The following is a 12774-nucleotide window of genomic DNA, read 5'->3' on the forward strand; positions in this document are numbered from 1 at the left end:
ATTGCATCGGAATGAAATGCAAAGGGCGCAATGCCGACTTAAGAACAAGAAAACTTACCTTTCTTACTGTTTATGTTTTGAACCATTCCTGTGACACTAGTTATAGATTCCGATGCTTCACGTCAGGTGTACTGTATCCCTCTGATCTTCTTATTGACGATGAAACACAGAAATTGCATCGGAATTAAATACAAAAGCCAAAATGCCGACTCAAGTACAAGTAGACTGGCTCTTCTTACTGTCAATGTTTTCTACCATTCTTGTGACACTAGTTATAGATTCCGATGCTTCACTTCAGGTTTACTATATCCCTCTGACCTTCTTATTGGCGATCAAGCACAGAAAATTCATCGGAATTAAATACAAAAGGCACAATGCCAACTCAAGTACAAGAAGACTGGCTCTTCTTACTGTCTATGTTTTGAACCATTCCTGTGACACTAGTTATAGATTCCGATGCTTCACTTCATGTTTACTGTATCCAGCTGACCTTCTTATTGACGATGAAGCACATAAATTGCATCGGAATTAAGTACAAAAGGCACAATGCCGACTAAAGTACAAGAAGACTGACTCTACTTACTGTTAATCTTTTGATCCATTCCTGTGACACTAGTTATAGATTCCTATGCTTCACTTCAGGTTTACTGAATCCAGCTGAGCTTCTTATTGACGATGAAACACAGAAATTGCATCGGAATTAAATACAAAAGGCACAATGCCAACTCAAATACAAGAAAACTGACTCTTCTTACTGTCTATGTTTTGAGCCATTCCTGTGATACAAGTAATAGATTCCGATGCTTCACTTCAGGTTTACTGTATCCCTCTGACCTTCTTATTGACGACCAACACAGAAAATTCATCGCAATTAAATACAAAAGGCGCAATGCCGACTCAAGTACAAGAAGACTGGCTCTTCTTACTGTCTATGTTTTGAACCATTCCTGTGACACTAGTTATATATTCCGATGCTTCACTTCAGGTTTACTGTAACCAGCTGACCTTCTTATTGACTATGAAGCACAGAAATTGCATCGGAATTAAATACAAAAGGCACATTGTCGACTTAAGTACAAGAAGACTGACTCTTCTTACTATGTTTTGCACCATTTCTGTGACACTGGTTATAGATTCCGATGCTTCACTTCAGGTTTACTGTATCCCTCTGATCGTCTTATTGACGATGAAACACAGAAATTGCATCGGAATTAAATATAAAAGGCACAATGCCGACTTAAGTACAAAAAGACAGACTCTTCTTACTCTCTATGTTTGGAACCATTCCTGTGACACTAGTTATAGATTCCGATGCTTCACTTCAGGTTTACTGTATCCCTCTGACCTTCTTATTGACGATGAAACTCAAAAATTGCATCGGAATGAAATACAAAGGGCACAATGCCGACTTAAGAACAAGAAAACTTACCTTTCTTACTGTCTATGTTTTGAACCATTCCTGTGACACTAGTTATAGATTCCGATGTTTCACGTCAGGTGTACTGTATCCCTCTGATCTTCTTATTGACGATGAAACACAGAAATTGCATCGGAATTAAATACAAAAGGCACAATGCCGACTCAAGTACAAGAAGACTGGCTCTTCTTACTGTCAATGTTTTCTACCGTTCTTGTGACACTAGTTATAGATTCCGATGTTTCTCTTCAGTTTTACTATATCCCTCTGACCTTCTTATTGACGATCAAGCACAGAAAATTCATCGGAATTAAATACAAAAGGCACAATGTCAACTCAAGTACAAGAAGACTGGCTCTTCTTACTGTCTATGTTTTGAACCATTCCTGTGACACTAGTTATAGATTCCGATGCTTCACTTCAGGTTTACTGTAACCAGCTGACCTTCTTATTGACGATGAAGCACATAAATTGCATTGGAATTAAGTACAAAAGGCACAATGCCGACTAAAGTACAAGAAGTCTGACTCTACTTACTGTTAATGTTTTGATCCATTCCTGTGACACTAATTATAGATTCCGAAGCTTCACTTCAGGTTTACTGAATCCAGCTGAGCGTCTTATTGACGATGAAACACAGAAATTGCATCGGAATTATATACATAAGGCACAATGCCGACTTAAGTACTTGAAAACTGACTCTTCTTACTCTCTATGTTTTGAACCATTCCTGTGATACAAGTATTAGATTCCGATGCTTCACTTCAGGTTTACTGTACCCCTCTGACCTTCTTATTGACGACCAACACAGAAAATTCATCGCAATTAAATACAAAAGGCGCAATGCCGACTCAAGTACAAGAAGACTGGCTCTTCTTACTGTCTATGTTTTGAACCATTCCTGTGACACTAGTTATATATTCCGATGCTTCACTTCAGGTTTACTGTAACAAGCTGACCTTCTTATTGACTATGAAGCACAGAAATTGCATCGGAATTAAATACAAAAGGCACATTGTCGACTTAAGTACAAGAAGACTGACTCTTGTTACTATGTTTTACACCATTTCTGTGACACTAGTTATAGGTTCCGATGCTTGACTTCAGGTTTACTGTATCCCTCTAACCGTCTTATTGATGATGAAACACAAAAATTGCATATTAATTAAATACAAAAGGCACAATGCCGACTTCAGTACAAGAACACAGACTCTTCTTACTGTCAATGGTTAGAACCATTCCTGTGCCACTAGTTATAGATTCCGATGCTTCACTACAGGTTTACTGTATCCCTCTGACATTCTTCTTAACGATGAAACACAGAAATTGCATCGGAATTAAATAGAAAAGGCACAATGCCGACTCAAGGACAAGAAGACTGGCTCTTCTTACTGTCAATGTTTTCTACCATTCTTGTGCCACTAGTTATAGATTCCGATGCTTCACTTCAGGTTTACTGTATCCCTCTGACCTTCTTATTGACGATGAAACACAGAAATTGCATCGGAATGAAATACAAAAGGCAAAATGCCGACTCAAGTACAAGAAGACTGGCTCTTCTTACTGTCAATGTTTTCTACCATTCTTGTGCCACTAGTTATAGATTCTGATGCTTCACTTCAGGTTTACTGTATCCCTCTGACCTTCTTATTGACGATGAAACACAGAAATTGCATCGGAATTAAATACAAAAGGCACAATGCCGACTCAAGTACAAGAAGATTGGTTCTTCTTACTGTCTATGTTTTGAACCATTTCTGTGACACTAGTTTTAGATTCCGATGCTTCACTTCAGGTTTACTGTATCCCTCTGACCTTCGTATTGACGAAGAAACACAGATATTGCATCAGAATTAAATACAAAAGGCACAATGCCGACTTAAGTACAAGAAGACTGACCCTCCTTACTCTGTATGATTTGAACCATTCCTGTGACACTAGTTATAGATTCCAATGCTTCACTTCAGGTTTACTGTATCCCTCTGACCTTCGTATTGACGATGAAACACAGAAATTTCATCTTAATTAAATACAAAAGGCACATTGCCGACTTAATTACAAGAAGAGTGACTCTTTTTACTGTCTATGTTTTGAACCATTCCTGTGACACTAGTTATAGATTCCGATGCTTCACTTCAGGTTTACTGTATCCCTCTGAGCTTCTTATTGACGATGAAACACAGAAATTGCATCGGAATTATATACAAAAGGCACAATGCCGACTTAAGTACAAGAAGACTGACTCTTCTTACTGTCTATGTTTTGAACCACTCCTGTGACACTAGTAATAGATTCCGATGCTTCACTTCAGGTTTACTGTATCCCTTTCACCTTCTTATTGTCGATGAAACACAGAAATTGCATCTTAATTAAATACAAAAGGCACATTGCGACTTAAGTACAAGAAGAGTGACTCTTTTTACTGTCTATTATTTGAACCATTCCTGCGACACTAGTTATAGATTCCGATGCTTCACTTCAGGTTTACTGTATCCCTCTGACCTTATTGTTGACGTTGAAACACAGAAATGGCATCATAATTAAATACAAAAGCACAATGCCGACTTCAGTACAAGAACACTGACTCTTCTTACTGTCTATGGTTTGAACCATTCCTTTGACACTAGTTATAGATTCCGATGCTTCACTTCAGGTTTACTGTATCCCTCTGACCTTCTTATTGACGATCAAGCACAGAAAAATTCGAATTAAATACAAAAGGCACAATGCCGACTCAAGTACAAGAAGACTGGCTCTTATTACTGTCTATGTTTTGAACCATTCCATTGACACCAGTTATAGATTCCGATGCTTCACTTCAGGTTTACTGTATCCAGCTGACCTTCTTATTGACGATGAGGCACATAAATTGCATCGGAATTAAATACAAAAGGCACAATGCCGACTAAAGTACAAGAAGACTGACTCTACTTACTGTCTATGTTTTGAACCATTCCTGTGACACTAGTTATAGATTCCGATGCTTCACTTCAGGTTTACTGTATTTAGCTGACCTTCTTATTGACGATGAAGCACATAAATTGCATCGGAATTAAGTACAAAAGGCACAATGCCGTCTAAAGTACAAGAAGTCTGACTCTACTTACTGTTAATGTTTTGATCCATTCCTGAGACACTAGTTATAGATTCCGAAGCTTCACTTCAGGTTTACTGAATCCAGCTGAGCTTCTTATTGACGATGAAACACAGAAATTGCATCGGAATTAAATATAAAAGGCACAATTCCGACTCAAGTACAAGAAGACTGGCTCTTCTTACTGTCAATGTTTTCTACCATTCTTGTGCCACTAGTTATAGATTCCGATGCTTCACTTCAGGTTTACTGTATCCCTCTGACCTTCTTATTGACGATGAAACACAGAAATTGCATCGGAATTAAATACAAAAGGCACAATGCCGACTCAAGTACAATAAGACTGGTTCTTCTTACTGTCTATGTTTTGAACAATTTCTGTGACACTAGTTATAGATTCCGATCCTTCACTTCAGGTTTACTGTATCCCTCTGACCTTCGTATTGACGAAGAAACACAGATATTGCATCGGAATTAAATACAAAAGGCACAATGCCGACTTAATTACAAGAAGACTGACTCTTTTTAATGTCTATGTTTTGAACCATTCCTGTGACACTAGTTATAGATTCCGATGCTTCACTTCAGGTTTACTGTATCCCTCTGAGCTTCTTATTGACGATGAAACACAGAAATTGCATCGGAATTATATACAAAACGCACAATGCCGACTTAAGTACAAGAAGACTGACTCTTCTTACTAACTATGTTTTGAACCATTCCTGTGACACTAGTAAAAGATTCCGATGCTTCACTTCAGGTTTACTGTATCCCTTTCACCTTCTTATTGACGATGAAACACAGAAATTGCATGTTAATTAAATACAAAAGGCACATTGCTGACTTAAGTACAAGAAGAGTGACTCTTTTTACTGTCTATGTTTTGAACCATTCCTGTGACACTAGTTATAGGTTCCGATGCTTCACTTCAGGTTTACTGTATCCCTCTGACCTTATTGTTGACGTTGAAACACAGAAATGGCATCATAATTAAATACAAAAGGCACAATGCCGACTTCAGTACAAGAACACTGACTCTTCTTACTGTCTATGGTTTGAACCATTCCTGTGACACTAGTTATAGATTCCGATGCTTCACTTCAGGTTTACTGTATCCCTCTGACCTTCTTATTGACGATCAAGCACAGAAAAATTTGGAATTAAATACAAAAGGCACAATGCCGACTCAAGTACAAGAAGACTGGCTCTTATTACTGTCTATGATTTGATCTATTCCTGTGACACTAGTTATAGATTCCGATGCTTCACTTCAGGTTTACTGTATCCAGCTGACCTTCTTATTGACGATGAGGCACATAAATTGCATCGGAAATAAATACAAAAGGCACAATGCCGACTAAAGTACAAGAAGACTGACTCTACTTACTGTCTATGTTTTGAACCATTCCTGTGACACTAGTTATAGATTCCGATGCTTCACTTCAGGGTTTCTGTATCCCTCTGACTTTCTTATTGACGATGAAACACAGAAATTGCATCGGAACTAAATACAAAAGGCACAATGCCGACTTAAGTACAAGAAAACTGACTCTTCTTACTGTCAATGTTTTGAACCATTCCTGTGACACTAGTTATAGATTCCGATGCTTCACTTCAGGTTTACTGTATCCCTCTGAGCTTCTTATTGACGATGAAACACAGAAATTGCATCGGAATTATATACAAAAGGCACAATGCCGACTTAAGTACAAGAAGACTGACTCTTCTTACTGTCTACGTTTTGAACCATTCCTGTGACACTAGTAATAGATTCCGATGCTTCACTTCAGGTTTACTGTATCCCTTTCACCTTATTGTTGACGTTGAAACACAGAAATGGCATCATAATTAAATACAAAAGGCACAATGCCGACTTCAGTACAAGAACACTGACTCTTCTTACTGTCTATGGTTTGAACCATTCCTGTGACACTAGTTATCGATTCCGATGCTTCACTTCAGGTTTACTGTATCCCTCTGACCTTCTTATTGACGATCAAGCACAGAAAAATTCGGAATTAAATACAAAAGGCACAATGCCGACTCAAGTACAAGAAGACTGGCTCTTCTTATTGTCTATGATTTGAACCATTCCTGTGACACTAGTTATTGATTCCGATGCTTCACTTCAGGTTTACTGTATCCAGCTGACCGTCTTATTGACGATTAGGCACTTAAATTGCTTCGAAATTAAATACAAAAGGCACAATTCCGACTAAAGTACAAGAAGACTGACTCTACTTACTGTTAATGTTTTGAACCATTCCTGTGACACAAGTTATAGATTCCGATGCTTCACTTCAGGTTTACTGTATCCACCTGACCTTCTTATTGACGATGAAACACAGAAATTGCATCGGAATTAAATACATAAGGCACAATGCCGACTTAAGTACAAGAAGACTGACACTTCTTACTCTCTATGTTTTGAACCATACCTGTGACACTAGTTATAGATTCCGATGCTTCACTTCAGGTTTACTGTATCCCTCTGACCTTCGTATTGACGATGAAACACAGAAATTGCATCGGAATTAAACACAAAAGGCATAATGCCGACTTAAGTACAAAAAGACTGACTCCTCTTACTGTCTATGCTTTGAACCTTTCCTGTGACACTAGTTATAGATTCCGATGCTTCACTTCAGTTTTACTGTATCCCTCTGACCTTCTTATTGACGATGAAACACAGAAATTGCATCGGAACTAAATACAAAAGGCACAATGCCGACTTAAGTACAAGAAAACTGACGTTTCTTACTGTCTATGTTTTGAACCATTCCTGTGACACTAGTTATAGATTCCGATGCTTCACTTCAGGTTTACTGTATCCCCCTGAGCTTCTTAGTGACGATGAAACACAGAAATTGCATCGGAATTATATACAAAAGGCACAATGCCGACTTAAGTACAAAAAGACTGACTCTTCTTACTGTCTATGTTTTGAACCATTCCTGTGACACTAGTAATAGATTCCGATGCTTCCCTTCAGGTTTACTGTATCCCTTTCACCTTCTTATTGACGATGAATCACAGAAATTGCATCTTAGATAATTACAAAAGGCACAATGCCGACTTAAGTACAAGAAGAGTGACTCTTCTTACTGTCTATGTTTTGATCCATTCCTGTGACACTAGTTATAGATTCCGATGCTTCACTTCAGGTTTACTGTATCCCTCTGACCTTATTGTTGACGTTAAAACACAGAAATGGCATCTTAATTAAATACAAAAGGCACAATGCCGACTTCAGTACAAGAAAACTGACTCTTCTTACTGTCTATGATTTGAACCATTCCTGTGACACTAGTTATAGATTCCGATGCTTCACTTCAGGTTTACTGTATCCCTCTGACCTTCTTATTGACGATCAAGCACAGAAAAATTCGGAATTAAATACAAAAGGCACAATGCCGACTCAAGAACAAGAAGATTGGCTTTTCTTACTGTCTATGCTTTGAACCATTCCTGTGACACCAGTTATAGATTCCGATGCTTCACTTCAGGTTTACTTTATCCAGCTGACCTTCTTATTGACGATGAGGCACATAAATTGCATCGGAATTAAATACAAAAGGCACAATGCCGACTAAAGTACAAGAAGACTCACTCTACTTACTGTTAATGTTTTGAACCATTCCTGTGACACTAGTTATAGATTCTGATGCTTCACTTCAGGTTTACTGTAACCAGGTGACCTTCTTATTGACTATGAAGCACAGAAATTGCATCAGAATTAAATTCAACAGGCACATTCTCGACTTAAGTACAAGAAGACTGACTCTTCTTACCATGTTTTGAACCATTCCTGTGACACTAGTTATAGATTCCGATGCTTCACTTCAGGTTTACTGTATCTCTCTGACCTTATTGACGATGAAACACAGAAATTGCATCGGAATTAAATACAAATGGCACAATGCCGACTTAAGTACAAGAAAACTGACTCTTCTTAATGTCTATGTTTTGAACCATGCCTGTGATACTAGTTATAGATTCCGATGCTTCACTTCAGGTTTACTGTATCCCTCTGAGCTTCTTATTGACGATGAAACACAGATATTGCATCGGAATTATATACAAAAGGCACATTGCCGACTTAAGTACAAGAAGACTGACTCCTCTTACTATCTATGTTTTGAACCATTACTGTGACACTAGTTATAGATTCCAATGCTTCACTTCAGGTTTACTGTATCCCTTTCACCTACTTATTGACGATGAAACACAGAAATTGCATCTTAATGAAATACAAAAGGCACAATGCCGACTTAAGTACAAGAAGAGTGACTCTTCTTACTGTCTATGTTTTGAACCATTCCTGTGACACTAGTTATAGATTCCGATGCTTCACTTCAGGTTTACTGTATCCCTCTGACCTTATTCTTGACGTTGAACACAGAAATTGCATCTTAATTAAATACAAAAGGCACAATGCCGACTTCAGTACAAGAACACTGACTCTTCTTACTGTCTATGGTTTGAAGCATTCCTGTGACACTAGTTATAGATTCCGATGCTTCACTTCAGGTTTACTGTACCCCTCTGACCTTCTTATTGACGATCAAGCACAGAAAATTCATAGGAATTAAATACAAAAATCACAATGCCGACTCAAGTACAAGAAGACTTGCTCTTCTTACTGTCTATGTTTTGAACCATTTCTGTGACACTAGTAATTGATTCTAATGCTTCACGTCAGGTTTACTGTACCCTCTGACCTTCTTATTGACGATCAAACACAGAAAATTCATCGCAATTATATACAAAAGGCACAATGCCGACTCAAGTACAAGAAGACTGACTCTACTTACTGTTAATGCTTTGATCCATTCCTGTGACACTAGTTATAGATTGCGATGCTTCACTTCAGGTTTACTGAATCCAGCTGACCTTCTTATTGACGATGAAACACAGAAATTGCATCGGAATTATATACATAAGGCACAATGGCGACTTAAGTACAAGAAAACTGACTCTTCTTGCTGTCTATGTTTTGAACCATTCCTGTGACACTAGTAATAGATTCCGATGCTTCACTTCAGGTTAACTGCCTCTGACCTTCTTATTGACGATAAACACAAAAAATTCATCGCAATTAAATACAAAAGGCACAAGGCCGACTCAAGTACAAGAAGACTGGCTCTTCTTACTGTCTATGTTTGAACCATTCCTGTGACACTAGTTATATATTCCGAAGCTTCACTTCAGGTTTACTGTAAGCAGCTGACCTACTTATTGACTATGAAGCACAGATATTGCATCGGAATTAAATACAAAAGGCACATTGTCGACTTAAGTACAAGAAGACTGACTCTTCTTACTATGTTTTGCACCATTTCTGTGACACTAGTTATAGATTCCGATGCTTCACTTCAGGTTTACTGTATCCCTCTGACCGTCTTATTGACGATGAAACCCAGAAATTGCATCTTAATTAAATACAAAAGGCACAATGCCGACTTCAGTACAAGAGAACTGACTCTTCTTACTGTCAATGGTTAGAACTATTCCTGTGCCACTAGTTACAGATTCCGATGCTTCACTTCAGGTTTACTGTATCCCTCTGACATTCTTATTGACGATGAAACACAGAAATTGCATCGGAATTAAACACAAAAGGCACAATGCCGACTCAAGTACAAGAAGACTGGCTCTTCTTACTGTCTATGTTTTGAACCATTCCTGTGACACTAGTTATAGATTCCGATGCTTCACTTCAGGTTTCCTGTATCCCTCTGATCGTCTTATTGACGATGAAACACAGAAATTGCATCGGAATTAAATATAGAAGGCACAATGCCGACTTAAGTACAAAAAGACAGACTCTTCTTACTCTCTATGTTTGGAACCATTCCTGTGACACTAGTTATAGATTCCGATGCTTCACTTTTGGTTTACTGTATCCCTCTGACCTTCTTATTGACGATGAAACACAGAGATTGCATCGGAATAAAATGCAAAGGGCGCAATGCCGACTTAAGAACAAGAAAACTTACCTTTCTTACTGTTTATGTTTTGAACCATTCCTGTGACACTAGTTATAGATTCCGATGCTTCACGTCAGGTGTACTGTATCCCTCTGATCTTCTTATTGACTATGAAACACAGAAATTGCATCGGAATTAAATACAAAAGGCAAAATGCCGACTCAAGTACAAGTAGACTGGCTCTTCTTACTGTCAATGTTATCTACCATTCTTGTGACACTAGTTATAGATTCCGATGCTTCACTTCAGGTTTACTATATCCCTCTGACCTTCTTATTGGCGATCAAGCACAGAAAATTCATCGGAATTAAATACAAAAGGCACAATGCCAACTCAAGTACAAGAAGACTGGCTCTTCTTACTGTCTATGTTTTGAACCATTCCTGTGACACTAGTTATAGATTCCGATGCTTCACTTCAGGTTTACTGTATACAGCTGACCTTCTTATTGGCGATGAAGCACATAAATTGCATCGGAATTAAGTACAAAAGGCACAATGCCGACTAAAGTACAAGAAGACTGACTCTACTTTCTGTTAATCTTTTGATCCATTCCTGTGACACTAGTTATAGATTCCTATGCTTCACTTCAGGTTTACTGAATCCAGCTGAGCTTCTTATTGACGATGAAACACAGAAATTGCATCAGAATTAAATACAAAAGGCACAATGCCAACTCAAGTACAAGAGAACTGACTCTTCTTACTGTCTATGTTTTGAGCCATTCCTGTGATACAAGTAATAGATTCAGATGCTTCACTTCAGGTTTACTGTATCCCTCTGACCTTCTTATTGACGAACAACACAGAAAATTCATCGCAATTAAATACAAAAGGCGCAATGCCGACTCAAGTACAAGAAGACTGGCTCTTCTTACTGTCTATGTTTTGAACCATTCCTGTGACACTAGTTATATATTCCGATGCTTCACTTCAGGTTTACTGTAACCAGCTGACCTTCTTATTGACTATGAAGCACAGAAATTGCATCGGAATTAAATACAAAAGGCACATTGTCGACTTAAGTACAAGAAGACTGACTCTTCTTACTATGTTTTACACCATTTCTGTGACACTAGTTATAGATTCCGATGCTTCACTTCAGGCTTACTGTATCCCTCTGATCGTCTTATTGACGATGAAACACAGAAATTGCATATTAATTAAATACAAAAGGCACAATGCCGACTTCAGTACAAGAACACAGACTCTTCTTACTGTCAATGGTTAGAACCATTCCTGTGCCACTAGTTATAGATTCCGATGCTTCACTACAGGTTTACTGTATCCCTCTGACATTCTTCTTAACGATGAAACACAGAAATTGCATCGGAATTAAATAGAAAAGGCACAATGCCGACTCAAGGACAAGAAGACTGGCTCTTCTTACTGTCTATGTTTTGAACCATTCCTGTGACACTAGTTATAGATTCCGATGCTTCACTTCAGGTTTTCTGTATCCCTCTGATCGTCTTATTGACGATGAAACACAGAAATTGTATCGGAATTAAATATAAAAGGCACAATGCCGAATTCAGTACAAAAAGACTGACTCTTCTTACTCTCTATGTTTGAACCATTCCTGTTACACTAGTTATAGATTCCGATGCTTCACTTTAGGTTTACTGTATCCCTCTGACCTCCTTATTGACGATGAAACACAGAAATTGCATCGGAATGAGATACAAAGGGCACAATGCCGACTTAAGAACAAGAAAACTGACCCTTCTTACTGTCTATGTTTTGAACCATTCCTGTGACTCTAGTTATAGATTCCGATGTTTCACGTCTTGTGAACTGTATCCTTCTGACCTTCTTATTGACGATGAAACACAGAAATTGCATCGGAATTAAATACAAAAGGCACAATGCCGACTCAAGTACAAGAAGACTGACTCTTCTTACTATGTTTTGCACCATTTCTGGGACACTAGTTATAGATTCCGATGCTTCACTTCAGGTTTACTGTATCCCTCTGACCTTCGTATTGACGAAGAAACACAGATATTGCATCGGAATTAAATACAAAAGGCACAATGCCGACTTCAGTACAAGAGAACTGACTCTTCTTACTGTCAATGGTTAGAACCATTCCTGTGCCACTAGTTATAGATTCCGATGCTTCACTTCAGGTTTACTGTATCCCTCTGACATTCTTATTGACGATGAAACACAGAAATTGCATCGGAATTAAATACAAAAGGCACAATGCCGACTCAAGTACAAGAAGACTGGCTCTTCTTACTGTCTATGTTTTGAACCATTCCTGTGACA

Source organism: Schistocerca serialis, unplaced genomic scaffold, assembly GCF_023864345.2.
Source record: "Schistocerca serialis cubense isolate TAMUIC-IGC-003099 unplaced genomic scaffold, iqSchSeri2.2 HiC_scaffold_1393, whole genome shotgun sequence".
Taxonomy (NCBI): domain Eukaryota; kingdom Metazoa; phylum Arthropoda; class Insecta; order Orthoptera; family Acrididae; genus Schistocerca; species Schistocerca serialis.